This window comes from Callithrix jacchus, chromosome 15 (genome assembly GCF_049354715.1).
Source record: "Callithrix jacchus isolate 240 chromosome 15, calJac240_pri, whole genome shotgun sequence".
Classification (NCBI taxonomy): domain Eukaryota; kingdom Metazoa; phylum Chordata; class Mammalia; order Primates; family Cebidae; genus Callithrix; species Callithrix jacchus.
In genome coordinates this window covers 10797604-10824140 of record NC_133516.1, presented here as the reverse complement: position 1 = coordinate 10824140, position 26537 = coordinate 10797604, and the positions used below count along the sequence as shown (strand labels likewise).

General features: G+C 38.4%; 1 long non-coding RNA gene across 2 annotated transcripts in view; it reads left to right on the top strand.

The window, feature by feature from the left end:
- Positions 1-26537, top strand: part of LOC118147785 (uncharacterized) — a 162857-nt gene that overhangs the window by 86181 nt on the left and 50139 nt on the right. The window lies entirely within an intron of this gene.

Genomic DNA, 26537 nt, shown 5'->3' with positions numbered 1-26537 from the left:
TTTGGGTCAAAATACAAACTTTAACAAATTTTAAAGAGTTGAAATCATGTAAAATATGTTACCTGCTCATAGCAGAATTAAAATGAAAGTGAATAACAAAAACATATTTGGAAGATCATGAAATATTTAGAAATTAAACAACACATTTCTCCACAACTCCTGGGTCAAAAAAGTCACAAAAGAAATAAGATGTTACACAACATTTCAGCATTGATAGGGTGCAGGTAAAGCAGTGTTTCGAGGCAAATTTATATCGGTTAATTACTTACAGTATAAAAAAGGAAGCTGCAGAAGCTTCAAAGCTGTTGCTCTAACAATTAGAAAAAGAAGGGCCAAGTGTGTAGAAAAAGAAAGCAATAAAGAAAGTTAAATCTCTGGATGCTGCAGATATGTGAAAAAAAAGGTACTAAAATTGGTGAATGGGTAACAAACAATAGAGAAAAATCAATGAGACCAAGTGCTGGTACTTTGAAAACATTTTAAAAATGTATAAACTCTAACTGCAAAGTTCAAGATTCAAAGAGAGAAGACATATATTATCAGTTATCAAAAATGAAAGTGGAGACACAAGTATAGATACCCTAGACATTAACATTATAATAAGAAATCAGAATAGTATCAATAAATTCAACAACTTGTATGAAAAAACAAATTTCCTTGAAAGACAGTTTACCAAATGGACACAAGAAGAATTTGAAAATATCAGAAGTCCTATTAAAGGATTTGCATTCATGATTTAATTTTTTTTTCACATCAAAAAACCAGTAGACCTAGCTTCTTTCAACTGATAAATTCCTTCTATTTAAGAAAGAAATGGTATCAGTTTAAACAAACTTTCAAAATATACAAGAGAAGACTTCTCAACATTTTTTGAAATGGTATCAGTTTAAACAAACTTTCAAAATATACAAGAGAAGACTTCTCAACATTTTTTTGATGACATTAATCTGATACTGAAATTAGACAAAGACATTATAAAAAAAGACAGTTTTAGTCAATATTTCTCATCTATGTTGCAACATAGATGAAACAATTTTTTAAATATAGTAATATAGCTAACATTGAATTTCCACATATAAAATTGACACTATATCATCACTAAGAGGAATTTATTTGAGAAATGCAAATTTAATTGAACATGCAAAAATAACCAATATAATTCATCATATTAACTGAATAAAATAGAAAATTTATATAATGATTTCAATAAATATTTGTGAAAAGCATTTGACAAAATGTAACATTCACTTAGGCTAAAATCTCTTAACAAACTAAGATAAGAACATGCTTTCTCAACTTGATAAAGGGCATCTAGTAAAAATCTAGAGCTAACGTAATACTTCATGGGGGAAGAATGAATGCTTTCCTCCCAAGATTAAGAAGAAGACAAACATATTTGCTTTCCTACTACTTACTGAAAGTTCTAGTCAGTGCAGCAGGCAAGAAAAAAAGATAAAAAGCATATATTTTTGAAAGAAAGAAGTATGGTATACCATTCAAGAATGGTATGGTCATATATGCAAAAATTCTAAGAAATCCACAAAAACTGCTAGAACCAATAAATAGGTTTAACAAAGTCATGGATTAAAATTTAATATAAAAAATATTAGCAACCACATCATTAAAAATGAAAATTATAAAAACTATATTGTTTGCAATAGGTAAAAAACAAAATATTTAGGGATCTCTTAAAAAAATGTACACTGAAAACCATAAAACATTACTGAGGGGCATTAAAGAATGTCTAACTAAACAAAGAGATATACCATGTTTATGAATCAAGTGACTCAATTTTGTTAAAAGTGTTAGTTCTCTCACATTGATGTACAGACTCAACAAAAGATCCCCCAAACTCAGCAACTTTAAAAAAATGGACAAACTGAGTCTAAAACATATATGAATGTAGATATGCAGATATATTTATATTACCTTGTATCAGACTTACTATAAAGTTAAAATAATAAGAGAGTATAGTATTAGCACAAAGATAAACATGCAGATCAACTGAACAGAAAAAAAGACCATAGAAATAGATCTACACATATAAAGTCAATAGATTTTTGACAGAAATGGTGAGACAATTCAATGAGAAAGGAAGTCTTTTCAACAGACTATGCTGGAGCAACTGGCTATTCTTTTGGAAAAAATAAATTTTGATTTTACTTCACGTTGTATATAAAAATTAACTCAAATGAATCACAGGCCTGATATAAAACCTAAAACTAAAAAAAAATCTAGGATAAAACATAGACAAAAATCTTCATGTTATTGAGATAGGCACAAATTTCTTATGCAGGACGTAGAAAATACTAATCATAAAATTAGTGTTTTATGATTCAAATCAAAGTCTTTAACAAAATGAAAGTCTTCTGCTTTTAAGTCACCACTGAGAAGAGTTAAGCTACAAACTGGGAGGACATTTTATAAAAGTTACATTAAACAGGCTCATAACCAGAATATAAAGAAATAAAAATAAAAAAGCAATCTTACGGCTGAGCACGGTGGCTCACGCCTGTAATCCCAGCACTTTGGGAGGCCGAGGCAGGTGGATCACGAGGTCAAGAGATCGAGACCATCCTGGTCAACATGGTGAACCCCGTCTCTACTAAAAATTACAAAAAATTAGCTGGGCATGGTGGCGCGTTCCTGTAATCCCAGCTACTCAGGAGGCTGAGGCGGGAGAATTGCCTGAACCCAGGGGGCGGAGGTTGCGGTGAGCCGAGATTGCGCCATTGCACTCCAGCCTGGGTACCAAGAGCGAAACTCCGTCTCAAAAAAAAAAAAAAAAAAAAAAAAAGCAATCTTACAACTCAGTAATAAAAAGACAAATCACTCCATATAAAATAGGCAAAATATTTGAAAAGACACTGTCAATGAAGATATATGCATGACCAGTGAAAATATCTAACATTATTAGTCATTAGAAAAATGCACATTTATACCACAATGAAGACACACACCTGCTAGAATAACTAAAATTTAAAAGCTGGCCAGGTGTGGTGGCTCATGCTTGTAGTCCCAGCAATTTGGGAGGCTGAGGCAGGCAGATGGCTTGAGCTCAGGAGTTTGAGACCAGTCTAGTCAACATGGCAAAACCCCATGTCTTTAAAAAAAAATTAAAATCTAAGAATACTTAACATCGGACAATACCTAACACTGGCATAAATGTAAAGCAACAGGAACTCTCTAATACTGCTGGTGAGTAATTTGTTTAATAAAGTGCACAGAGAGACAAGGAGATTAAAAAAAAAAAGAAGGAAAGAAGAAAGAGGAGAGAACTAGGGAGAGAGAAAGGAAAGAAATAAAAAAGGGACATGGCGGAGAGATGAAAAAACTTTACTACATACACAGTAGAAATCCCAGAGGAAGAGAATGGTGGACAGAAGAGCAAGCCGAGGAGCAGCATCTGAAGAGTAAACACATGCATTTTCCCCCCAGACTGAACAGGGATATGAGTCATTAGATTAAAACTTCCCTCCGAATATCAAGAAATATAATTAATGTAATCTACATCTGAACAAATTATAGTAAAACTTTAGACTACCAAAGATTGAAGAGAAATGTCTTTAAAACAATAACATATTCAGAATGATGAAGAAAAATACAGTCAAATTATAATTTTATTTTCAATTATACAAAATTCAGGAATGTGAGAAAAATGAAAACATTTTCAGACATAGTCCAAGAGAATTTTCTACCCATGCATCTGTACTAAAAAATCTGGTAAAATGTGTATTTCCATAAAAAGAAAAGTGAATTCAGAGAGAAAGCTTGGGATACAAGGGAGAAAAATGAATATAGACATCGATTAAATTACATTTGGAAATTTAGTAGCTTACAGCAAGTAAAAAATGAAACAAAGCTAAAACAACTCAAATGTGTAAAACTAAAACACTAGCGAATAAAAAGTCAACATGGGAGTGGTGTTTTATAATCAAGACAGTAAATGAGTGGGAAAAGTAAAAAGCATGTTTAGTATATTTAGTAATTATTACAAAATTGTACATTTAAATGGGGAAGTAAAAAAATCAAGAGTAAGCACTAAATCAATAGAAACGTAATGTTTAGCTTTAAAATTAGGAGCAGAAAAAAAGTATCACTTTAACAGAAAGTAGGATTGGAGGAAAAAATGGTAGCAAAAGGAAAGAATCATGAATAGAAAACACAAAATAAAATGGTAGAAATAAAACTAAATATATCAGTAATGATACTATATGTTAATGGATTAAACTTAAATATTAAGAGATAGGGAATATTAAAGTAGATTTCAAAAAACCCATTTACACGTTCCTTAAGGGATACAATTAAATCAAAGTCTCACAAACCTGAAAGTTAAACAGGCTGGGCACAGTGGTTCATGCCTGTAATCCCAGCACATTGGGATGTGAAGGCAGGAGGATCTCTTGAGCCCAGGAGCTCAAGACCAGCCTGGGCAACATAGTAAGACCCTGCAACTGCCACAAATCCAAGAAATTCGCCAGGCTTGGTGGTGTATGCCTGTAGTCCTAGCTACTCAGGGGGCTGAGGTGGGAGGATTGCTTGAGCGTGGGAGGTTGAGGATGCAGTGAGCCAAGATCATGTTGCTGCACTCCAGCCTGGGTAACAGGGTGAGACCTTGTATTAAAAAAACAAAAGTCCAGGTTTTAATTGAAAATCATTCATTATAACAACAAACTGGGGAGAACTCAAATTAAGTGAAAAATAGCAGTGAACAGATGCCAATACTGAGATGACAGGCATGTTAGAAGGATCTGAAAATAAATTTAAAGCAGCCATGAAAAATATCCTTCAGTGAGCAAATGCAAATACACTTGAAGCAAATGAAAATATTAGAAAGGAAGCGATTTCAGCAAAGACTTACAAGAATAAAGAGCCTAGGTGGTTTACTGCACTCCGGCCTGGGTGACAGAGTGAGACCCTGTCCCGCGCCAAAAAATGTTAAACAACATACATCCAAGAAAACCAACCAAAAGAAAGCTAGTGCAGTGACATGAATATCAAAAGAAAAGTAATTTAGGACAAAGGCATTTATTAAAATAGGGATAGCTAGAAATCCCCAATGTCCCAGCAAAAAAGCTCCTGAAGCTCATAAGCAACTTGAGCAAAGTCTCAGCATACAAAATCAATGTGTAAAAATCACAAGCATTTCTATACACCAACAATAGCCAAGCAGAGAGCCAAATTATGAATGAACCCCCATTCACAATTGCTACAAAGAGAATAAAATACCTAGGAATACAGCTAACAAGGGAAATGAAGAACCTTTTCAAAGAGAACTACAAACCACTGCTTAAGGAAATAAGAGAGGACACAACAAATGGAAAACATTCCATGCTCATGGATAGAAAGAATCAATATGAAAATGGGCACACTGCCTAAAGTAATTTATAGATTCAGTGCTATTCCCATTAAACTACCATTGACATTCTTTATAGAACTAGAAAAAACTACTTTAAAATTCACATGGAACCAAAAAGAGGCCATATAGCCAAAACAATCCTAAGCAAAAAGAACAAAGCTGGAGGCATCATGCTACCCAACCTCAAACTATACTACAGGGGTACGGTAAACAAAACAGCACAGTACTGGTGCAAAAACAGGCACATAGACCAATGGAACAGACTAGCGATCTGAGAATTAAGACCACACATCTACAAACATCTGATCTTTGACAAACCTGACAAAAACAAGCAATGGGGAAATGATTCCTATTTAATAAATTGTGTTGGGAAAACTGGCTAGGTATAAGCAGAAAATTGAAACTGGACCCTTCTTTATACTTTATGCAAAAATTAACTCAAGATGGATTAAAGACTTAAATGTGAAACCCAAAATTATAAAAACTCTAGAAGAAAATCTAGGTAATACCATTCAGGACATAGGCATGGGCAAAGATTTCATGATGAAATCACCAAAAGCAATTGCAACAAAAACAAAAATTGACAAATGGGGTTTAATTAAACTAAAGAGCTTCTGCACAGCAAAAGAAACTATCATGAGTGAACAGACAACCCACAGAATGGGAGAACATTTTTGCAATCTGCCCATCTGACAAAGGTTGAATATCCAGAATCGACAAGGAACTTAAACAAATTTACAAGAAAGAAACAAACAACGTTTTTAAAAAATGGGAAAGGGCATGAACAGACTTCTCAAAAGACATTTATGCAGCCAACAAACATATGCTCAGCATCACTGATTATTAGAGAAATGCAAATCAAAACCATGATGAGATACCATCTCACACCAATCAGAGTAAAAAGTCAAGAAACAACAGATGCTGGTTAGGCTGTGGAGAAAAGGAACAGTTTTACAGTGATGGTGGGAATGTAAATTAGTTCAACCATTGTGGAAGACAGTGTGGCTATTCCTCAAAGACCTAGAACTAGAAATATCATTTGCCTCAGCAATCCCATTACTGGGCATATAACCAAAGGAATAGAAATCATTCTCTTTTAAAGATACATGCATGCATATGTTCATTGTAGCATGATTCACAATGGCAAAGACATGGAAACAACCCAATGCCCATCAATGATAGACTGGATGAAGACAGTGTAGTACATATACACCATGGACTACTATGCAGCCATAAAAAGGAACAAGATTATGTCCTTTGCAGGGACATGGGTGGAACTGGAAGCCATGATCCTCAGAAAACCAACATAGGAACAGAATACCAAACATAGCATGTTCTTTCTTATAAGTGGAAACTGAACAGTGAGAACACGTGGACACAGGGTGGGGAACAACACATACTGGGGCCTGTCAGGGGGAAAGGGGGAGGGAAAGCATCATGATAAAGAGCTAACACAGGCAGGGCTTAATACCTAGGTGATGGGTTGACAGGTGCAGTAAACCACCACGGCACACATTTACCTGTGTAACAAATCTTCACCTCCTGCACAGGTATCTGGAACTTAAAATAAATGTGTTAAAATAAAATATTAAAATAGGAAATAAGGAGGAGAATTGCAAAGGCTAAATGGAACAATCCAGTAAGAGAAATGTTTTAGCCATGAACTTGTATGCAGTAAATTAAAAAGGAAATTTCATTCAGAGTGAGAGATTTGCCACATCCTTGTCAGACACTGATGAATCAAGTGGCCCAAAAAGTGTTTTCAAACAATAAAATTAACCCTTTATGTAATATATAGAAATAGGCTTCTGTACCTCACAGAGAATGCATTATTTTCCAAGCACTTTCTCTACAATATCAATTTTTTTCTACTTTTGTTGTATCCTATGTAACCTACTAGATGGGAAATTTTATGTTTTATAAGTACATACTTTAAAAACAGACTAATCCAGGAAATATGAATCAAGAAAATGAAAAGATAAAGGTACAAAGTAAAATAATACTAAGGACTAAAGTTGAGATATTTATTATAGAGCTAAAACAACCTGACTAATAGGAACTTTAAATCAATAACTTTGAAATCTTAAAGTGAACAGTCATTTTGGAAAATTTAAATGATCAGAATTGACTTAAGAATAAACGAAAAATTAAGTAACTCTTGATATTAAATAATCTTCAATCCTTAATCTTCTCACATACTGTTAATCTAAAATTCACCAAGACTTGATAAATTTCCTAAATGCAAACTTTATTAAACATTCAAATAGAATACTGGATTAGTTATTTATTACATTATAGAGAATCTTGTGTCATGATTGGTAGATCACACACACACACACACACACCCCATCATCATCATCATCATCATCCATTGGTAGTGAAAAAGGAGCTCCTACACTATCAACAGCAATTTCCTGGGTCTCCTGGATTTCTTAGTGCATTCATGTTTTATTTCCCATTTCTTTGCCAAATCTTCTCTAAAATCCTCTGCAACGTGTTCAGTCTTAAATGACTATTAGTTGCATAAACTGTTACCACTGAGGAGCTAGGAGAAGGATCTTTTACCAAATAAATGTTAAACCTCAATTTAGAGGAGGATATTTTTGCCTAGGACCTCCTAGTGATCCCAGTAGTCAGTGTCATTTTCTTCAATGTGAGAATAATCTGGTTAACCAAAAATAAATAAAATGAAATAAAACAAATCAGAGATGTAAAAAGTGAATCATGCATTCATTTATTATGTATTCCTTCTGATCATTAATGAAAAATGATTTGCAGGCTAATTTGCAGAACTAAGTCCTAGATATTGAAGAACTTAGAAACATGCAGCAAAATGCATTTCAGAGTCAACATGCCATTTCCACTTTCTCCAGGTCCAAGCGTATTTTGGGTGGTAAAATTTACTCTGGTAACATGAAATAAGTATGTGTCTCCTAGTTCCCTCACCTGACTTGGGTACTTTATTACAATGAAGTAGGATCATGGCGGTTTGGAATCCTAGTAAAATGGCATCAAGAAAAACCACCATGAATACAGTAGAGTTCTTAGATGTCATTTAAAAGAAAGGATAACCCCTCCTTCCCACATTTTCCTTGGTGTAATATTGATAAAATCCTGATTTCTAGTTCAACAGAAATGGGAGATGTGGAGTTGGAAAGCATAGCATCTGCAGTTTCTGAAGGTATACTTCTGATTGTGTTTAGTCTGAATAAAAAGCAAAGGGTGTATATTGAACTGTTCAAAAGGAACTGGAAATTGCATACTTCAAGCACACCTTTGAATGGTCTACTTCTGTCATTACTGTATTCACAAAAGGCTGTAGGGATGCCAGCAGTCGTATCTACCTACTTTCTGGGAAAGAAAATCTAAAATGAAAAGACCCAACAAAAGACAAGAAGACGGAAGGAGATTGTTGTGAGGAAATGTCCTGGATTTCTTTTTTTTTAATCTGTTACCCAGGAGTCCAGAACCTATTTTTCAGAAAATCTTTCTTGAATACAATGTTGCTAATAACCCTAATTGCAAGTCAGGTAAGACATGTAAATATTAATACATCTTTTTTTTTTACATCATGTACAATCAGGCAATTGAAAATAAAATTCTGTGACTCGATAAAACAAATGAAGCATATACTTTTGGTGATGGCTATGCATGATGAAGGTAGAAATAAAATGAACAGGTCGCCCAAAGCAGAATAGATGAAAGAACACTTTAGAGTTCATAAGAAGTTTTCCTTGCAAAAAGATCAAACAATAGTTGAAAGTATATTTAAAAGCTGCATTGTGGTAGAGCCTCTATTCTAAAATTCTTTAGCTATTCCATTTAAAAACACACAATGGCTGTTAGGTTAGCACCAAATATGGAAATTTAGAAATGACTGTGGTCTCAGTAGGGTTAAAAGGAAAAATGAGAATTTGTTGTAAAAACACATCATTAACTATATTTGCACCTCTGCTTCACTGGCCTTGGTAATACGGATTGTTTTCCTTTACCGTCATGGCCAATTCCACCCTCTGGAACAGAGCACCCCTGAGGTGTGTCTGGCAGTTTTCTTTGAAGATATTATGTTGCATTGTAATGAGGTCTTAACTGAGTTGATCTCAGTCACTCTCAGATCATCCTGGACATCTTTTAAAAAATAGATTTCCCTTTTTAACAATAGGAGCATAAAACAACCACCAAGATAGCAAACATATGAAGTAGGTCTCGTTTTGAACATTTTAGTGACTAGTTTAATTTTTCCAAACATCTACTTACCTTTTTTTTTGAGACAGTTTTGCTCTTGTTGCCCAGGCTGGAGTGCAGTGGCATGATCTCGGCTCACTGCAACCTATGCCTCCCGGGTTCAAGCGATTCTCCTGCCTCAGCCCCCTGAGTAGGTGGGATTACAGGTGTGTGCTACCACGCCTGGATAATTTTGTAAATTCAGTAGAGACAGGGTTTCACCATGTTAGGCTGATCTCGAACTCCGGACCTCAGGGGATCCCAAAGTGCTGGGGTTACAGGCGTGAGCCACTGTATCCGGCCTCTTCTTTTTGCTTCAAAGCACAAGGAAGGACAATCAACCAACTTAGACTTGTTTGAATTAAGCCAAGCTGTGGTTTCTCTCAGCAGCTTAGTATGGATTTAAAATGACATGAAGTGAACGTACATATTGGAGAAATTACACTGGAGTATATGACATGCTCAAGAGGCTCCTAGGTTTATAACTGAGAATATAGCCAGGCTTGAAATATTCTGTGTTCCACTCTCCACTCTCTGATCATGTGTGCAGCATCGGGGGTGAGAAATTAAGTGAGGCGTCTCCACTGAACGCATCTTCATATTTACATTGATCAAAAATATTAATTTATTCCTTATAAGTTCCTCGATAATAAAGACTATATTCATCTTCTAATGATGGGTATTTTCAATGAGTTTTGAAAAAAATAAGCTAGATACTGACATCCTGGTGTGCCACAAGAGGTCAAAGGCACTTCTTGTTCTTCTTGCACGTCCTTACCTGTTCTCTGTTGAATTTGCTCTTCAGCAGCAGAGGAAACGGGACCATAACTTAATGCCATGCATCCAGTGTCTTCCCTGTCGACACTCCACTTGTTTAGCATTTTTATTTGTGGGAAATGATAAGAAACCCAAGACTTAAAAAAAGATTTAAGTAGCAATATTTTCTTCATAATTTAGATTCTGGGTTGTTTGAAGATGTCAAACCCATCTGAAACACATACTTTGTGATAGACATGTCACAGGAAAACCTACACCTGTTTTAACTGGCTGTCCCTTCTCTGACGGATTCGAGGGTTGCTACGCTAGCAATGGGGAAGTGACATGACAACAGCTTTCCAGGACTGCTGCTGTGGCACGTGTGCAGCGTCCATTTCTAGGCAGTTCTATTCTAAAGGGCAATTTTAAAGGCATCCAGTGAAAATAAGGACAGGAAATGAAATAACTTAAAAATGAAAACTACCAATTATTGAGTACGTGCTCTGTGCCAGACACTTCGTAATACATTTTTCACTTACCCTAACATTGGCCTCATCAAGTATGTTTTACTACCTTATTTCATGCCTTCTAGAACCAGAGTTGCGGAGAGGTTGAGTAACATACTAAACAGAAAAGCTGGATTCAAACCGGGTAAACTTGACTTGAGAACCCATATTTGTTCTGTGCCCATAGCCCTTATTACCAGGGAAGCAGTGACACATTTTATTTTTATTGGTGGGAGTCATGCAAGCTGGCCATTCTCTGTCATTGAACCCTGCTTTTGCCAAACAAGTCAGTGAAGGTAAGAATGGTACTTATTTTTATTTTTTATTTTTTTTATTATTATTATTTTTTAATTTTTTATTGGATTTTAGGTTTTGGGGTACATGAGCAGAGCATGTAAGACAGTTGCGTAGGAACACACATGGCAGTGTGCTTTTCTTTCCTTCTCCCCTTCACCCACATTTGGCATTTCTCCCCAGGCTATCCCTCCCCACCACCCCCTCTCACTGGCCCTCCCCTTTTCCCCCCAATAGACCCCAGTGTTTAGTACTCCCCTCTCTGTGTCCATGTGTTCTCATTTTTCATCACCCACCTATGAGTGAGAATATGCGGTGTTTCATTTTCTGTTCTTGTGTCAGTTTGCTGAGGATGACGTTCTCCAGATTCATCCATGTCCCTACAAACGACACAAACTCATCATTTCTGATTGCTGCATAATATTCCATGGTGTATATGTGCCACATTTTTCCAATCCAGTCTATTATCAATGGGCATTTGGGTTGATTCCAGGTCTTTGCTATTGTAAACAATGCTACAATGAACATTTGTGTACATGTGTCCTTATAGTAGAACGATTTATAGTCTTTTGGATATATACCCAGTAATGGGATTGCTGGGTCAAATGGAATTTCTATTTCTAAGGCCTTGAGGAATCGCCACACTGTCTTCCACAATGGTTGGACTAATTTACACTCCCACCAACAGTGTAAAAGTGTTCCTTTTTCTCCACATCCTCTCCAGCATCTGTTGTCTCCAGATTTTTTTAATGATTGCCATTCTAACTGGCGTGAGATGGTATCTCAATGTGGTTTTGATTTGCATCTCTCTGATGACCAGTGACGATGAGCATTTTTTCATATGATTGTTAGCCTCATATATGTCTTCTTTCGTAAAGTGTCTGTTCATATCCTTTGACCACTTTTGAATGGGCTTGTTTGTTTTTTTCCTGTAAATACGTTTGAGTTCTTTGTAAATTCTGGATATCAGCCCTTTGTCAGATGGGTAAACTGCAAAATTTTTTTCCCATTCTGTTGGTTGCCGATCCACTCTAGTGACTGTTTCTTTTGCCGTGCAGAAGCTGTGGAGTTTGATTAGGTCCCATTTGTCTATTTTGGCTTTTGTTGCCAATGCTTTTGGTGTTTTGTTCATAAAGTCCTTGCCTACTCCTATGTCCTGGATAGTTTTGCCTAGATTTCCTTCTAGGGTTTTTATCGTGCCAGGTCTTATGTTTAAGTCTTTAGTCCATCTGGAGTTAATTTTAGTGTAAGGTGTCAGGAAGGGGTCCAGTTTCTGCTTTCTGCACATGGCTAGCCAGTTTTCCCAACACCATTTGTTAAACAGGGAATCCTTTCCCCCTTGCTTGTTTTTGTCAGGTTTATCAAAGACTGTATAGTTGTATGTATGTTGTGTTGCCTCCGGTGCCTCTGTTCTGTTCCATTGGTCTATATCTCTGTTTTGGTACCAGTACCATGCTGTTTTGATTACTGTAGACTTGTAGTATAGTTTGAAATCCGGTAGTGTGATGCCTCCCACTGTGTTCTTTTTGCTTAGAATTGACTTGGCTATGCAGGCTCTCTTTTGGTTCCATATGAAGTTCATGGTGGTTTTTTCCAGTTCTGTGAAGAAAGTCAATGGTAGCTTGATGGGGATAGCGTTGATTCTGTAAATTACTTTGGGCAGTATAGCCATTTTCATGATATTAATTCTTCCTAACCATGAACATGGAATGTTTCTCCATCTGTTTGTGTCCTCTCTGATTTCGTTGAGCAGTGGTTTGTAGTTCTCCTTGAAGAGGTCCCTTACGTTCCTTGTGAGTTGTATTCCAAGGTATTTTATTCTTTTTGTAGCAATTGTGGATGGCAGTTCGTTCTTGATTTGGCTTTCTTTAAGTCTGTTATTGGTGTAGATGAATGCTTGTGATTTTTGCACATTGATTTTATATCCTGAGACTTTGCTGAAGTTGCTTATCAGTTTCAGGAGTTTTTGGGCTGAGGCAATGGGGTCTTCTAGGTATACTATCATGTCATCTGCAAATAGAGACAATTTGGCTTCCACCTTTCCTATTTGAATAACCTTTATTTCTTTTTCTTGCCTGATTGCTCTGGCTAGAACTTCCAGAACTATATTGAATAGGAGTGGTGAAAGAGGGCATCCTTGTCTAGTGCCAGATTTCAAAGGGAATGCTTCCAGTTTTTGCCCATTCAGTATGATATTGGCTGTTGGTTTGTCATAAATAGCTTTTATTACTTTGAGATACGTTGCATCGATACCGAGTTTATTGAGGGTTTTTAGCATAAAGGGCTGTTGAATTTTGTCAAATGCCTTCTCTGCATCAATTGAGATAATCATGTGGTTTCTGTTTATGTGGTGAATTATGTTTATAGACTTGGGTATGTTGAACCAGCCTTGCAACCCTGGGATGAATCCTACTTGATCATGGTGAATAAGTTTTTTGATTTGCTGTTGCATTCGGCTTGCCAATATTTTATTGAAGATTTTTGCATCTATGTTCATCATGGATATTGGCCTGAAGTTTTCTTTTCTCATTGGGTCTCTGCCGGGTTTTGGTATCAGGATGATGTTGGTCTCGTAAAATGATTTGGGAAGGATTCCCTCTTTTTGGATTGTTTGAAATAGTTTTAGAAGGAATGGTACCAGCTCCTCTTTGTGTGTCTGGTAGAATTCGGCTGTGAACCCGTCTGGACCTGGGCTTTTTTTGTGTGGTAGGCTCTTAATTGCTGCCTCGACTTCTGCCCTTGTTATTGGTCTATTCATAGTTTCAGCTTCCTCCTGGTTTAGGCTTGGGAGGACACAGGAGTCCAGGAATTTATCCATTTCTTCCAGGTTTACTAGTTTATGTGCATAGAGTTGTTTGTAATATTCTCTGATGATGGTTTGAATTTCTGTGGAATCTGTGGCGATTTCCCCTTTATCATTTTTATTGCATCTATTTGGTTGTTCTCTCTTTTCTTTTTAAGCAGTCTGGCTAGTGGTCTGTCTATTTTGTTGATCTTTTCAAAAAACCAGCTCTTGGATTTATTGATTTTTTGAAGGGTTTTTCGTATCTCAATCTCCTTCAGTTCAGCTCTGATCTTAGTTATTTCTTGTCTTCTGCTGGGTTTTGAGTTTTTTTGATCTTGCTCCTCTAGCTCTTTCAATTTTGACGATAGGGTGTCAATTTTGGATCTCTCCATTCTCCTCATATGGGCACTTATTGCTATATATTTTCCTCTAGAGACTGCTTTAAATGTGTCCCAGAGATTCTGGCATGTTGTGTCTTTGTTCTCATTGGTTTCGAAGAACTTCTTTATTTCTGCCTTCATTTCATTGTTTACCCAGTCAACATTCAAGAACCAGTTGTTCAGTTTCCATGAAGCTGTGCGGTTCTGGGTTGGTTTCTGTATTCTGAGTTCTAACTTGATTGCACTATGGTCTGAGAGGCTGTTTGTTATGATTTCAGTTGTTTTGCATTTGTTGAGCAGTGCTTTACTTCCAATTATGTGGTCAATTTTTGATTAGGTGTGATGTGGTGCTGAGAAGAATGTGTATTCTGTGGATTTGGGGTGGAGAGTTCTGTAAATGTCTATCAGGTTTGCTTGCTCCAGGTCTGAGTTCAAGCCCTGGATATCCTTGTTGATTTTCTGTCTGGTTGATCTGTCTAATATTGACATGTGGGAGTCTAAGTCTCTTTGTAAGTCATTAAGAACTTGCCTTATGTATCTGGGTGCTCCTGCATTGGGTCCATATATGTTTAGGATCGTTAGCTCTTCTTGTTTTATTGATCCTTTTACCAGTATGTAATGGCCTTCTTTGTCTCTTTTGATCTTGTTGCTTTAAAGTCTATTTTATCAGAGATGAGAATTGCAACTCTTGCTTTTTTTTTCTCTCCATTTGCTTGGTAAATCTTCCTCCATCCCTTTATTTTGAGCCTTTATGTATCCTTGCATGTAAGATGGGTTTCCTGGATACAGCACACTGATGGGTTTTGGATTTTTATCCAATTTGCCAGTCTGTGTCTTTTGATTGGTGCATTTAGTCCATTTACATTTAGGGTTAATATTGTTATGTGTGAATTTGATACTGCCATTTTGATGCTAAGTGGCTGTTTTGCCTGTTAGTTGTTGTAGAGTCTTCAGTATGTTGATGCTCTTTAACTTTTAGTGTGATTTTGGAATGGCTGGTACTGGTTGTTCCTTTCTATGTGTAGTGCCTCTTTCAGGAGCTCTTGTAAAGCAGACCTGGTGGTGACAAAATCTCTGAGTACTTGCTTGTTCGCAAAGGATTTTATTTTTCCTTCACTTCTGAAGCTCAGTTTGGCTGGATATGAAATTCTGGGTTGAAAGTTCTTTTCTTTAAGAATGTTGAATATTGGCCCCCACTCTCTTCTGGCTTGTAGTGTTTCTGCCGAGAGATCTGCTGTGAGTCTGATGGGCTTCCCTTTGTGGGTAACTCGACCTTTCTCTCTGGCTGCCCTTAGTATTTTCTCCTTTATTTCAACCTTGTTGAATCTGACGATTATGTGCCTTGGGGTTGCTCTTCTTGCAGAATATCTTTGTGGTGTTCTCTGTATTTCCTGCATTTGAGTGTTGGCCTGTCTTGCTAGGTGGGGGAAGTTTTCCTGGATGATGTCCTGAAGAGTATTTTCCAGCTTGGATTCATTCTCTTCGTCCCCTTCTGGTACACCTATCAAACGTAGATTAGGTCTTTTCACATAGTTCCACATTTCTTGGAGACTTTGTTCATTCCTTTTTGCGCTTTTTTCTCTAATCTTGGTTTCTCGTTTTATTTCATTGAGTTGATCTTCGACTTCTGAAATTCTTTCTTCTGCTTGGTCAATTCGGCTATTGAAACTTGTGCATGCTTCGCGAAGTTCTCGTATTGTGTTTTTCATCACCTTTAATTCATTCATATTCCTCTCTAAGTTATCCATTCTTGTTATCATTTCCTCATATCTTTTTTTAAGTTCCTTAGTTTCTTTGCATTGATTTAATACATGTTCTTTTAGCTCACAAAAGTTTCTCATTATCCACCTTCTGAAGTCTAATTCCGTCATTTTGTCACAGTCATTCTCTGTCCAGCTTTGCTCCCTTGCTGGTGAGGAGTTTTGGTCCTTTCTAGGAGGCGAGGTGTTCTGGTTTCGGGTGTTTTCCTCCTTTTTTCGCTGGTTTCTTCCCATCTTTGTGGGTTTATCCGCTTGTCGTCTGTGTAGTTGCTGACTTTTCGATTGGGTCTCTGAGTGGACACCCAGATTGTTGATGATGAAGTATTTCTGTTACTTGGTTTTTCTTCTACCAGCCTAGCCCCTTCGCTGTACGACTGCTGAGGTCCACTCCAGACCCTGCTTGTCTGAGGTGCACCTCTAGCAGCTGTGGCACAGTGAGGGATGCTATCCGTTTCTTTTTCTGCTATCTTTGTCCCAGGATGATGCCTGCCAAATGTCAGTCTTTTGGATATAGAGGGGTCAGGGAGCTGCTTGAGGAGACAGTCTATGTACTTTTTTGGAGCTCAATTGCTGAGCTGTGAGCTCTGTTGTTCATTCAGGGCTGTTAGGCTGCTACGTTTGATTCTGCTGCAACAGAGCTCATTAAAAAAAACCCTTTTTTTCTCAAATGCTCTGTGTTGGGGGTTCGGGCTTTATTTTTCGATGTCCGATGAGGTGTCCTGCCCAGCTAGAAGGCAGACTAGCCACTGTTTGGCTGCCGAGGCTCCGCCCTGCTTTTGTGTTTCGCCCTGTTCCTGCAGGCTCTGCTGTGGTCTCCGCCATGCCCTGCGGCGGAGTCTCTTCATTGTAGAGTGTTGCCTCAGCAACGGCAGGCTGCCTCAGCAGTGGGCGTGTATCTCAGTAGGGACGGGTTGCCTCGGCAACAGCTGGCTGCGTCAGCAGTGGGCGTGTATCTCAGCTGGGGCGGGTTGCCTCGGTAGTGGTGGACGCCCCTCCCCCACAGAGCGTCTCCGACCGTCTGCTTGGGATAGTTTGAAATCGCGGTTTTGTTCGTCCCACTGGGTGTCCCAAACGATCTGTCCCTGCAATCCCCTGGGCTGGCCTACTGTCCAAGTCTCGTTCAGTCTCAAGTCCAGCCCTCTCAAGTCTCAGGTTGCCGGTTCAACAGGGCACCCGGACAAGCGCGCCCTGTGGGGATTGCTGGGTAGGGCAGCCACCGCCGCCCCGGCTGCCGGCTTCGCCAGGCAGACCTACTGCCTGGTGTCCCGTGTCTTTTTTATACTTGGGAGTTTCCCCGTTCTGTGGGCAACAAAGATCAGTCTGGAAATGCAGCTCCAACTCACCATTTGCAGATTCAACGAGAGCTCCAATCCTGGCTTGTTCTCACAGCGCCATCTTGAGTCCTCCCCCAAGAATGATACTTTGAACAGGTCAGTAGAATTATGGGAAAGGGATCACTGTATCAGCATCTCCAAAATAATCACATTATCGCTAGAGAATAAATATCACATAGACTTTTATCTAGTTTAACTTATATTTGTAAGAGGAGAGCACCTATCATCTTAGGAACTTTCATGTCATGCGGTGATTATCTCTGGCCTGTAATGAATAAGAACATTTCTATTACATTTTTTTTCCCTCTGGTGGGAAGAATAGGATCTGTGGACTCACCTATTGATGTTTTCGAGATATTTTTCAAGAAGGAGATTGGAGGAAAGCAAGGGAAGAAGAGAGAAGCCTCACAGAAATGTGCTTGTGTGCTCGCACAGTTTTCTTAATATTGAGATGCAGATGTTCAGCAGGAGTTGATGCCTCAAAGATTCAAGTTTAGAAAAAAGTAGAGAAAGGATTAAAGAAGGTCGATGGGAGAGGCAAGGATACGTGGTGAGATGATGGTGAGGAAATTTATTGTTGCTCTGTAATTATCTCCTGGATTTGTGGCTCTGCCACTACCGCAATTTGTTGAGAATACACCCTAAGATCTGATGTGATGCAGAGGATATTTAGAAAGCAACTCTTAATGTATTGCATTTTATTTCTTTCATTAAACCTTAATTATCTACGACGTCTGAGACATTGTGCTGGGCACTTCCAATAAAGCATCCTTCACTTACTGGATGTGAGTTAAAGGAGGGTATGTATTCCCATCCCGACTGTCAGAAACAGCGCCATGGCGGGGTGGGGGTGGTCAGGGGGTGTAAAAGGCCAACCATGTAGTTACCATTCATATTATTGGTGGTCCTGAGGGCATAAATATTATATAATAAGGTATAAATATAGTTAATTTTAAAATGTAGGAAACAAATTATCCTTTTTTTTCCCCTTTCATAGAATAGTTAAAAAACTGTTGAGAAGACTAACAGGACTGGTAACTCAAGCACTACTTTTGATAGGTATGTAAGTTAGCTCCTCACATGCAAGTCAGATGAAAAAGTTTATGGAAAGCTGGCAATAAACTTAATAAGGTGTTATGTAATATGGAGAATAAATATTAGTACTGTACATGAACCTCAATGACAGCAACAAATTATAAAGCTTAGCGTGCAATTAAAATCACTGATGGAACACCACACAGAGGGAACGTGCGCATTCTTAGATCAGTCAGTGAGCAGCTATTTGGCGTCAGAACCACCGCTTGAACTAATGACACGCTCTTAAACTTATTTTTAAACACCGTCTGTCATGCAATAGCTAGACTTTATGGGTGCCTTCAGTTCTGTTTTAACATATGCCATATCTGCTAGCAAAATACCTCCTCAAGGCAGAATGGCTGTTGTGGCCCAGAGACAATCTTCTATGCTCAAGTGAATTTTTCTGATGTCGAACTTATGGACAGATAACAATAGCGGTGTATCTCTCAATGACTGGCAGGCCTACCGTGTCTTCAGGTTTAAAATTTAGGAACCAGAGAGCTGCCTGAAATGTATCGGTTAATCAATCCTGCTGTCATGAAAACTACTTTGCCCCGATTTTTAAAATAAAATGGTGCTTTTTTGGCTCCTTGCTTTCGTGTCTGTGATTCTGTCTGTCAAGATCATTTACCTCATCTTCGTGTGTACAAATCTCACTCGTCTCTCAGGGCCGAGATGAAATGTTGTCCTCTCCATGAAACTCTCCCTTACAGAGTTTTCACACTGGAAATCATCTTTTTTTTTTTTTGAACATCCATAGCATGATTTGCATTTCATTAGTGCTTTTTATTATCCATATAATAGTAGTGTATGATTGTTACGCATTTAGCATAATTTTATAACTATATTTCTATAAAATATATAGTTGCTTTTCTGCATATTTTGTCACTTTATTTGGACTAAGAGAGGGAAGAAGTGTCTCGGAGTTAGGTATAGGAGCAAAGGGTTGCCAGCTTTGGCTTACAAGATAGATGTGGATATTTGCTGGAAACTTAGCATTTAGGTAGGGGATATTGACAGATGATGGAATGGCTTTGTAGTCTTTGCTGGCTTCAAACCAGGCCTACATTTGAATGAGAAGAAAGACATGTGTTAGACATGTCACCTCCCGAAATTGTGGGCTTTGTTTGTTTTTTTGGAGACAGAGTCTCACTCTGTCACCCAGGCTGGAGTGCAGTGGCTCAATCTCAGCTCACTGCAACCTCTGCCTCCCGAGTTCAAGAGATTCTTCTGCCTCAGCCTCCTGAATAGCTGGGACTACAGGTGCACACCACTATGTCTGGCTAATTTTTGTATTTTTAATAGAGACAGGGTTTCACCATATTTGCCAGGCTGGTCTTGAACTCCTAACCTCGTGATCCGCCTGACTCGGCTTCCCAAAGTGCTGGGATTACAGGCGTGAGCTTCCACGCCCGGCCCCTAAGTTGTGCTCTAAACTTCCACCCCTTTTAATTGGCTTTCCCTTCTTCAACTGATTTGAGGGTTGCTACACCACCAATGGTGAAGTCACATGGCAAGAAACGTCCTCCTGTATTCAAGAGGAAAAAGCTCACAGAGCTCATGGTAAAAAAATGGAAGAGAAAATTGAATACTGGAATTGGTTCTGATCTGCTCACCCTTAGAGAGAGGGAGGCTTTTTGTTTCTGTGGTCATGAAGGTGGGCCACTCAGACCTTCCCTCCAGACACAGCCTGCTCAAGAGAGCAATCATCAGCCAGATGCTGCGCCTTCAGGATCCACCACAGCCTTCCACTTCAAGTCTGCACTCTTTGAGAGCTGCTCCCAATGAGTAACTGGGCACAGGAGGGGCTCTGTGAGACAGGCAGCTTCTGCCAGGGAGCGACACCTCTAAGAGGCAGTCTTTGTTCTGGGGCTTTCCGTGGCCTGGCTGGACTTTCCCGAGCTACACTGCTGTTTGAATCTCTCCCACTCAAACCTCCTTCCCGCTTTCTTTTCATAGGTGCTAGGTCAGCACTGTGATACAAAGTATTTTCCTTCCTATAATTGCTATTATATTGACCAACCATTATGGCAAATTTGGACCCAAGTACCCACACCCATGAATTCATTCATTTATTTGACTTATTTTAAAATATTTCTGAGCACTTTCTATGTTCAAAACACTTTAGTTCTAGACATTGGCGATATGGGAATAAACAAAGCAGATAAAATTGACATTTTGAATAAAACTCACATGATTACAGCACTAACTACATTATTATTCTTTTACATGTATGCAGTATTCCACAAGGTTGTGTAGCTCATGACTATTTTCCAATTCTTAGCAAACTGGTGTCTCAAAACGTCCTTCATGTCCTTGTCCTTGTCTTTTCATCCATCTTTCCTCTGTCGGAATAATTTGTAATATATGTGTATAATGAAAGAAAACATGGATGGAAGTAGATTTGGAGACTGTGACTTATGGAGTAGCATATCTCAGGCAAAGCATATCTCATAACTTGGGCAGAATAAGGGAATGCTGATACGTTATCAGCACAGAATAGTGGGAAAGAAGGGGGAATTGGACCTCTAAAAATCTATGGTTGGCTGTGGATCGGACTTGGGGTTAGAGGGATTGATTTTTTTCCAATCTTCAGGAATTTTGTATGTGGAATAAATATTCAGGATACCGTCTATATCCTGTTTAATGCCTAGTTTTGAATTGATTTTAAAAATAAAATCATTACTATTCCTCCAAGTTAGAAGTTGAAAAAAATACAGCCAAAAGACCAAATCTAGCCTCCTGCCTATTTTTGTTAATAAAGTTTTATCAGAACACATCATGCCCATTCATTTAGGTATTATCTATGGTTTCCTTCATGCTACAACAGTAGATTAATTGTGGCAGAGATAGTCTGGCCTGCAAGTCTAAAATATTTATTATTTGGCCCTTTTTAGACTAAGTTTGCTGACTTCTGGTCTAAATATTTTCACACTGCTGACCCAGCAATTATGAAAATACTTATGGCTTTGTCAAAATAAGTATACCAAACCATAAAAATTAATTACATACTTAATCCCATTCTTTGATTTTAATTAAATCTACAAAATTTAATATATCTTACTCCCTTAAATATTTTAAACCTGTCTCCAAAGAAACCAAACATGAAAAATATCATGATTACAAAATATCGAAGTGATTACAAAACATGTAAAAACTTACACTGAAAGTGTTTATGAATGTTCTAATACCACAGAATGGATTTGCATTTGTTTCTCCATTTTATCTCTCTTTATTTATTTATTTTTTAAATTGAGATTGAGTCTCACTCTGTCACCAGACTGTAGTGCAGTGGCGTGATCTCAGCTCACTGCAACCTCTGCCTCCTGGGTTCAAGTGATCCTCCTGCCTCGTCCTCCGGAGTAGCTGGGACTAGAGGCGTACACCACCATACCCAACTAATTTTTATATTTTTAGTAGAAATGGGGTTTCACCATGTTGGCCAGGATGATCTTGATCTCTTGACCCTGTGATCCATCCACCTTTGCATCTCAAAATGCTGGGATTACAGACTTGAGCCACCGCGCCAGCCTATTCTTTTTTTTTTTTTTTTAATTTTAATTTTATACCTTTCTCAACACTGCCTTCCCGGTTACTGTAAGTTAGAAGATACTATTTCTAGGTTGCAGTAATCATCCTAGTTGTAGTAATGGTACCAGACATAAAGAAAAAAAAAATGGAGACTAGCTTAGGCTGCAGGATTCAAATTGATTCTTACAGTGAGACAGTAATTGACTGCATGCCCCAATTTAAATGAAACTCAAGTCTATGATCATTAGGATGAAATCTTTTTTTACGGTTAAGTTTTATACTTGGTGGTTAATAACAGAAAATTTAAAATCCTTTACTTTTGACTTTTTTGGAATTTGGAGTCTTCCCTATCTCTAATTAGGTATTGTGCTACCACCGTGACATGTTTATCTAGTTTTAGCACTACTGGAATCGAATTATATATCAAGTAAGTATTGGATTTTAGTAAGTAGTCACCCCGAGGTTTTCTCCACAGACAACATGGGATCCCATTTGCTCAGTTAATTCTCTTTTTTGGGATTCTGTTTTAATTATTCATTGTGTAACGCACTGGGAGCTCCTCTTTTTAATTTCTGTTGTGTATGATCTCTGGGACTGACCACCTGGTTGTTTTTTTCCTGCTCGGCTGCTATCTGTGGCTTCTGGTGTCACGTGGCCCTGTCCTGTTGGTGGTACTGTGAGCTTTTCTGGATCTATTTGAACTTAATTCATGGCTTCCTCTGTTCACTGTTTCCTGTACACATAGATAAAAACAAGTCATAGCTATGATTTAAAAGCACACATATATGTATGGAAATAAAAGTTCATGTACATCAACATTTCACTGTTAACAAAATGCCATCTTTATATTACAATTACTTTTCTGCACCTTCGAAGTAAACATTTCTCTTTTCAGGGCCATATTGAATTCTACCTTTCCCAGATTCGACTATTTTAATTAGCATAATCATTATTATATTTTTGTTTGCTTTGGATGTTTGAATTATCCTAGCTGTGAGTAGTAGCTCTTCAGCTGGATTTGTGGTCTTCTTAGCACATCATCCTAGAAAAAATGCTGATCTGTAACTACAAGACATACCCTTGCCGTCCTAATTTTTCTTGCCCTAAAGCATGAAGTCACGTGCTTTTCCTGAAGTCCTGGTTCTGATGAGTGTGATTAGAAAGCAGAGCCCGTGCATCCTAAGTGCTCCTGAGGGCGCGGCGTGCATGCGAGTGCTGCCGTTGTGGCAGGGGTGGGAAAAACTCTAAGAGTCTGAGCTTATATCGCATTTTTTTCCAATGAAGAAATTTTAATCATAGTTTTCATGCTGCGTGGACATTATAAATAAAATTGCGCCAGTAGGTTTTGTAAACCACGGATTGTTTCTGTCCAGTGCCAATGTGTTCTGAGATTAGCTATGATGGAATCTGCAGTACTGGTCTGCCCAGCAGCCCTTCTTCCTTTCTTTGTAAATAGTACTTCAGTTTTTTATTCCGGGACTTCTCTTGCCTCCCCCCAAGCTTTTCTGATGGGGTGGTCCTGTGCACTATCCCCAGCCTCCTAGACACATGTCTGAGGTGGGACTATCCTCCCTGCTCAGAATTTTCAACACTCACTGATTGGACATTGACACAAAGCACTGACAGGGGTCTCTCCAGTGGCTGTTCCCCAAAGACGAAAAGAGATAGTCTTTTAATACCTATTTCCTAATTTCCTGGAGTATCTCTGATCTTATTCTTCCCAAAGCCTGAATGTTCACTTTTTCTTTAAATTTTATAACTTTTTCATCATTAATGATTATTATGCTCATTATTACTTTGCTTAAGTTAACTGAGGTCCATCTCTGTCTCCTCCCACCAATGAATCCTAACCGAGACACTCATTTTAATGTATGGGTATATGGGTGTCCATAGCTTATTCTGTAGCTATGGCAAATGATTTTGAAAATTATTTGCATCATCAGTTTATTGAACAAAGATTTGAGTCAATGACAAGATGTGTGGGAAAAATGCAGGTTGTTTTTATTCACAAAACATGGGCTTTTTTTCCTGAAGCTCGCTTGGCTTCTCTATGTGTTTTATGTACTTTTCTCTGTGTTTACTTAAATTATTTATTTTTATATGAAAATGATAGATTGCTCAAAATTTGTCATTTTTGCAAAGAGAAAGCATAAGGCCATCTTGGAGGGAAAAGCCTGCATAACTTCACCACCCTGGCCCTAAGTTTATCTGAGGTTGCGTGTCCTGTATTTATAACATCATTACTCAGCCTCTGTCTTCATGGGGGAAAAGGCCAGCGGTACTTTTGGGTTGTTTTCTTTGATGTTTTGGGATGGTTATTGACAATGGCTTTGGGCCATCGAGTGTTTGAACTTGTCTGAGTTGAACTATATGACTCCTACCAGCAAGGGGGCTGTGTTTTTCCCATTTGTGAAGTGCTATTTTTATTTCCTCTGTTCTGTAGACAATATTAACTGACCTTGAATTTTGCTGGGCTAAAGTGCTAGGTAAACAATAAATAATCATAGCGACTCCATGAGATCACTGTCTAGGTTGGGTACCTTCTGCATTCTTCAATATTCCATTGTTGGTGCAGGTTTTTTTTTTTTTTTTTTTTTTTTTCAAGAGAGAGTCTCACTGTGTTGCCCAGGCTGGAGTGCAGTGGTACGATCTCGGCTTACTGCAACCTCCAACTCCTGGGTTCAAGCTATTCTCATGCCTCAACTTCTTGAGTGGCTGGGATTACAGGTGTGTGCCACCACACCCTGCTAATTTTTGTAGTTTTAGTAGAGGCAGGGTTTCACCATGTTGGCCAGGCTGGTCTCCGACCACTAACCTCAAGTGATCTGCCCGCCTTGGCTTCCCAGAGCTGAGATTGCAGGTGTGAGTCCCACACCTGGTCGGGTTTTGGTTTTGAAATTGCCCGACTTAATCTTCAGATTATAATGTGATTCCAAAGCACAGCTGCAATAGCAGCTACAATGTATTCAGTATGGTGCCAGGCACTGCAGTAGGTGCTTTGTAAAAAGTGTGTTTACGTTCACCGAAGTCTTGGGTTGATAGTGATGTGGTAACAAGAGAACTGGAATTTGAAGTTCTGTGATCTGATGAAATTTTATCAAAAATTAAAATCAATAAATTTTAATATTTATTGAAATGAAGTATGCCCTGGTCCTGTATATTTGTATAGAGTTTCATAGGATGTCTTTGCTTCTCTAGTGGGTGCATACTTGCTGAAAGCCAGTACCGCAGGTGAATCCTATTTATACAGGGACTCAGTTTTTAAAGTGTTTCTGTTGCCTAAAACTTTTTAGGAGTGCATTGATACTATCACAGCTCACTGCAGCCTTGACCTTCCAGACATAAGTGATCCTTCCACCTCAGTCTCCCGAGTAGCTGGGGCCGCAGGTGCATGCCACCAACCTGGGTAATTTTTGCATTTTTTTTTGTAGAGAGTCTCACCAAGTAGCCCGTGCTTATCTTGAACTGCTGGGCTCAAGTGATCCTCCCACTGCAGCTCCCCAAAGTGCTAGGATTACAGGGGTAGACTACTGCACCCAACTGGCCTGCCATTTCTGACTCTACTATTGTCTCCCAAATATTTTCCTTTTCATTATTTATGAGTTAGACAGGAGAGAAGCAACATAAACAAAGGCTGGGAATTATGGTGCTAAGAACTAGATGCACACTAAAAAACTCTGCTTAGTCTTCTTGCATTTCATCATAGTCATAAAATATTGGAATTGGAAAGTATCACTTTCTTGAACCCTCTGTTTACTGAATGCCTTTGATCTCACCGCTCGTAAGTAGTGATTCAAATTCTAAACCATGAGTTACCTTACTTGATCTAGAGCTCTGTCCACCACTTAACCATGGCTGGCCTTGCCAAGGGCCTGGAGAAGATTCACTCAAATGCACGCCATACTGAACACGATGTAAACAAGCGCTTGGTTTTTTCTGTAGGTGAGTGACCATAACCTCTTCTCAACAGAGACGTCTACTTGGCAAAACAAATAAGAGCCTTGATAAATAGTGGGGTAAACACTAGATATATGCCCACTTAGCCCTTGTTTCAATCATTTTAACATTTTTACCTGCTTATTCTTTACTTTTTACTATTTTACTGTTTTACTTTACTATTTGCTACCCCGTCCAGCAACCAGTACCTTCTCCAAGTCAGAGATCTGTCACCCTTGATTTCTCCCTCTGTTTTATTTCCTGTTGTCAGTCAGCCAGTTTTGTCACAATATCATTTGAACACGACAATTTTTCTTTCTTCCTACTGCTGCCACCACAGTTCGGTGTGCCATCATCTCCTGACCTCAATGGTGGGATTGCTGTAACAGTATTCTAGCTGTACTTGAAAGGAAATATCTCATGCCATTTATGCATAACTGGACCTCTGGGAGCCATGGGCTTTTGAGGATGACTTGGGCCCTAGAGGGTATAGAGCAGAGTGAAACTGGCTGTGATTGGATTGCCACAGAATGGGTGAGGGACTCTATCAGGGAACAGTACAGATTGGTACAGTTTGTTTTAGTGCTGGACTAAA